At 31.2% G+C, this 5,757-nt stretch overlaps 1 pseudogene; it reads left to right on the forward strand.

Moving 5' to 3' along the window:
* Nucleotides 1–1,416: 1,416 nt before the first annotated feature.
* LOC111641957 lies at nt 1,417–3,133 on the forward strand (annotated as a pseudogene).
* The last annotated feature ends 2,624 nt before the right edge of the window (nt 3,134–5,757 follow it).

Below are 5,757 nucleotides of genomic sequence, written 5' to 3' on the forward strand. Positions count from 1 at the left end.
GGACTTTCTTCGAACAAGTGCAAATGATGTTTCCACTCTTTTGCCGTTGCCAATGACAATCTGCTATTTTTAGGATATATTAGTGTTATTAGAATGTATTATTAGTATATCTGAAGTAGAAATGTAATGTAATATATGTTGATGATTTAAATAAACATTAAATGTAATGTAATACAGTATATGTTGACGATTCAAATAAACGAAATGTAATTGTGTAGATGCCGAGGTGGCGGGACGAAAAGAGGTTGTAAAAAACGAACGGAGCGAGAGTAGCTCGTAGAAGTGTTTAGTGATGTGATCTTAATTAATAAAGAATTATTTGTATCATATAATTTGGCAAGTTAAGTCATTTATAATGCATCATGGCTTCTAAAAAAAAACAGAAAGGTGATTTCAATTGAAACAAAACAAGAAATCATCAGGAGTGAATGAAAGTTGACAAAAACTTTCTTGTCGAATGGGGAGAGATTCAGGAGTTTACCAACACTCATTATCCAAACAGAGCTGAGGCCAACAGGATCAATGATCTCTACAATGACACCTTTGTCCGTCATTTCCGACAGGTGTTAAAGAAGAAAGAGAAACAGACCACCTTGGACATGTTTTTCAAGAAGCCAGCGGGCAAAAAACAAAGGATGGAACAAGAGAAGTTGACCCTGCAAGTTCTGGTAGCCTCTCCTGAATCTGACTCTGATTAAAAAACAATAAAAAAAGACCCGCTGCAATGTGTAAAAAGTCTGTATCTGTATGAATGTGTAGAGAAAGTGTTCTTCCACCTCCTCCTCACAACATCTGACTACCCGGCATAATTAGTGTCTGCTCCATTTTCATTTTTTATGGTACAGTACAGTTATTTTATGCTGCGGAACGAATTATATGTTTTAACATGTATTTCTATGGAAAAATGCGTTTCGTATAATGGACGTTTCACTTAACGGACGTGCACCTGGAATGGATTAAGTACGTTGTACGAGGCACCACTGTACTGTAAAATGAATAGGAACAGCCTTCTCACTGAAATTCTAGTTTTTTTTATTGTAATGTAGGACCTACAAACACTTGTCTTTTTCTTTCACCCACGACCCCCTGTGTGAGACTTTTCGACCCCCTGGGGGTCGCGACCCACAGGTTGAAAAACACTGTTGTAAAGTATTGATGAAACAAGTTTAGACTTGTGCTTGTTGGAAAAGTGACATTCCATACTAAAAAATTCTTTTACAGTTTTTTGATTTGTCGATTCAGTTGTGAGTTATAGGGTATAAAAGATGGAAGTTAACAAAGAGAGAATTTGGTGTTTTACAATTTTGCTTTGATAAAGGTGAAAATGCAAGCCAAGCGGCTGAAATTGTGAATGGTGTTTATGGTCCTAATACTGTCACAGCCAATTACATGCAATTTTGGTTTTGTTGATTCCACTCTGGTAATTTCGATGTTAAAGATGCACCTCGCACAGGTAGGCTTGTCGTCGAAAATGTCGATAAAATCATGGAAATGATTGAAGTAGACTGGCATGCTAGCAGTTGTAGCATCGCCCAGGAGCTAAAGATTGACTACAAAACAGTTTTAAACCATCTGCATAAAGCTGGATTCAAAAAGAAGCTTATGTTTGGGTGCCACATGAATTGACACAAAAAACATGATGGAATGAATTTCCATCTGTGAAGCCTTGGCCAAACAGAATGAAATCAACCCATTTCTTAAATGGATGGTGATTGGGGATGAGAAATGAGTTACATACGAGTATGTTGTGCAAAAACAATCATGGTCAAAATGCGGTGAAGCAACTCAAATGGTGGCCAAAGTAGGACTAACGACTAGGAAAGTTTAACTGTGCATTTGGTGGGACTGGAAAGGAATCATCTACTATGAGCTGCTTCCATATGGCCAAACACTAAATTCAGACCTCTACTGTCAACAATTGGACTGTTTGAAGATAGTGATTGACCAGAAGCAGTCAGAATTGGCCAACAGGAGAGGTGTTGTGTTTTATCAGGACAATGTCAGGCCACACATGTCTATAGTGACTTGCCAGAAACTCAGGGAGCTTAGTTGGAAAGTTTTGATGCATCCACCTTATAGTCTGGACCTGGCACCAAGTGATTACCATCTTTTTTTATCATTGCAAAACTTCCTTAGTGATAAGAAATTGGCATCAAGAGAAAATCATGAAAATTGCTTAGTCGAGTTTTTCACCAATAGGAACCAGGACTTCTATGAGAGAGGCATTATGAAGTTATCTTTAAAATGGCAACAAATTATAAAACAAAATGGTGTATTTTTTGACCCAAGTCGGACAATCCAAACCATGTTAAATAAAGTCTTGAAATAAACGTAAAAATAATGGATTTCTTTTTCCCAACCCAATATATGGTTGACTCATGATAACTTTGTTGGGCTGCAAATTAAAAAAATTGTAGACTTATAAATTCCCACTGTCCTCTACCATCAGTACTAGTGAGTGATAGATCAATATATTGGGCTATTTTTATTTTGATGTAGACAGAAATATGAGCAGCAGTGAAAATAAAAGACTTATCAATAACAGAAAATATAGCTATAATTAACCATAAAGAAGGGTAAAAATAAAAGTTGAAATCACAAAAGAATTTGAAACTTCATGAATATGCTCTCTACATGAGGATTTGCATAACAAGGAGAGTATTTTGAAAATTCTCAATAAATAATGGAATCAGACAGATCAGAAAATAAAACATAACCATGAGTGTCCAGACTTATTTTACTAATGATTTGAATATTTTGTTATTTTGTAAATTTGTGCACCAAAGAAGTAATAAAAATCTAATGTATTTAAATCTAACTGTATTGCTTGAATTGCAATATTTAGTCTCAAGTAATGCAGATTTTGCTAACTTAAATTCTTTATTCTTTCTACTTCAGCTTATCAAGAGTCTTATGTGTGCGTGTGTGGTATTTTCTTGATTTGAAATACTTCAAATCAAATTATAAGTTTTTTTCTTATGTAGGGAAAACATTTTAAATAAACAATTTTATTAAGTAATAAGAAGTTAGAAAAGAAATATAAATGCTATGAAATAGGTTATGCTTGCTCTATTTCTATACTCTACTGCATATACAATAACTGTTAATAACTCTGCATCATAATGTTATTTTGAAATGCCCATTTTTAAATGCTAAATAGGAGTTTAAAGTAAATTCTTGTTACCTGCAAAGTTGATGTGATCTTTGAGCAATATAACTGAAAATATCTGATGTTGGTGCATATTATGGATTGAATGCATTAAATTATTGCTCAAATTATTAAAGGAAATTGAAACTCAGTAGATTTTTATATGAGAAGGAAAAACAACTTAACTGTTTTTATTATCATCATTTCTTTTTATTTTTTGGATAATAAATAATTTTGGAAAACTTATCTACTTAGATTTTTCATTTGATGATATTTCTAATATCATTTCAAATTTTATTTTGAATATATAAAATCATTTTATTTAGGCCTTCATCACATAGTGGAGAATTAACAAAGCCTCCAGTGCCACCTTCTGAAACTCACATTCAACAACGACTACAGGAATGTGCATCAGAAACAAGTGCCCCAAAGATTTCTACACAAGATTCTCACCATATATCTCATCATCCAAGGCCTGCTGCAGTATGTTCATGATATAATTTTATTTAAATATAATTTAAGAAGTTTCAAATAGGAATAGTTATTAATATAGTTTGTCTACGATTACATTTGTCATACATCTTTTGACAATTACAGATAAATTTTTAGAATTTTTGCATATCTGAGTTTGTGATTTAAATTTTATGGCGATAGATATCTTCTAAAATAAAATTAATAAGTGTTGTGTCCAAAAAAATCTTTTGAAATATACATCAAAATATCTGGTAATAATTGTGATTTTGAGTAAGAAGTTTTTTGTCAAATTTTATCTATTTTTAATCCTACAAAATAGATATTCTCTTAAAATTAAAAATGAAGAACTTAATTTTTCATAGCTTTGGCTTGCAAGTTCCAAAGTTCTTAATTTCTGCTTAAAGATTAAGAGAATTTTAAAGTTTATCTCAATTGGAAATTTATTTATTATGGTTTTACTGATTTGTAAGTTTGTATTTTATTTTTCAGTTATGCACATTTGGTCTTCGTCAGTTAGGTGATGGCTTATTTCTTTTGGACAGAAGATGGGATTTACCTCGAGCAGCATTCAGAGCAGCTGTTCATACAGAAAGAGCAAGTCATCCTCCACCTTTAAAGTACAATTGTTTTCTGTATATATTTATTCAAATAATTTTAATTTTTAATGTAAAATAAATTACTGTCTATCATAGTTTTTATTATCTGTAGAATGTAAAATTTTTGCTAGTAATAAAAATGCTTTGAAATGGGTATATATTAATATAAAATGACAATAATAAGGAGAGAAACATTTTGAGAATGTTAAAACAGCTTTTAATGAATAAATAAAACTCACAATACATCAAAATATGCAAGCACTCTTGGAAAATACTATATTACTGCCGTCTGGTAAATTGAACATAGAATTGAAGAGAGCAGATTTTGAAAATGTCAGAATAGAATATATATAAGATTAAAATATAACAAATTGCACATAAATATTAATAAAAGTGTAAAATGTAATGTAAATTATAAATTTTATTTGTAATATAAATAAAAACAAAAGATGTATCAAATCTTTCATATACTTTATATTTACAATGCAAACTATATAAGGATAAAGATATATCAATAAAATGTAATATAAGATGTAGAAAAGTACTACTAAGAGGTCATTAAGACAGTATCTTGTGGAGAGCCACCCAATGTTTGAGTACTTCAAATGTGGGATTGTTGCACATTTGGTTGTTTAAGATGCATAGTCTTCCATATGTAAATCAATTTCCTGTCCCCCACAAGGAGAACAGGAAGTTGATTTAATAGTTGAGCTTCAGCCCAAAGAGGTTCAAAGGAAGCAGTCAGTACTAATTTAGTACAGTAGAGCCTCGAAAACTCGGCACTCGATAACTCGGCCACACCCTGGCAGGGCAAAATATCCTTAGTTAATTAATTTTCATGATAAAGACAGCTTTATGCCCCATAAGTATTTTTCTAAGGTCTGTCTTATCAGGTAAATTACTGTACAGTGTATTCATTAATTTTTATTTTCATGTAGTAAAGGCTCTATGCCTTCATAAAAGACGTACTTTTCCTTTGTTTAAGGATATTTGAGCAGTNTTGTTTAAAATACTAAAAATTCAGTTGTGTGTGTGTGTGTGTGTGAGGTTTTTTGTAGAAAGAACAAAACTAATTATCTTTAACTTTTCTTTATTCAGAAGCATTGTTAAATATGACATTCATATACTGTATTATAAATTATATAAACACCAATAAATTCATTTATCAGATATAAAATACTATATATTTATGCTGAGCAGCATTTGATATGTATTTCATTATTTGAGTATTCAGATGTTTGATGGTATGTTTAAAAATTATAATTTTTCTGTTGTAAAGTCTAAAGCCTAAATATTATTTAGCATTAAAAATCATGTCTTACATATAACTTATTTTCTGAATTATAAGCAACATTCATAAAACAACAGAGTTAAGTAAAGGGAAAAAAGTCTTTATTTTGATTTTTAATTCATTAATAAGTAATCAATCATTAAATGAAGAAGTTTGATCAAATATTACTGCATGTGTTTTTGGCTCCAGCTAAGAAGCTGAAAATCAGGATGAAAACATTCCTTTGTGAAAAATTTAAACAGTTGGCT

This window comes from Centruroides sculpturatus, unplaced genomic scaffold (assembly GCF_000671375.1).
Source record: "Centruroides sculpturatus isolate CEXI.00-Female unplaced genomic scaffold, Cexi_2.0 scaffold1547, whole genome shotgun sequence".
Classification (NCBI taxonomy): domain Eukaryota; kingdom Metazoa; phylum Arthropoda; class Arachnida; order Scorpiones; family Buthidae; genus Centruroides; species Centruroides sculpturatus.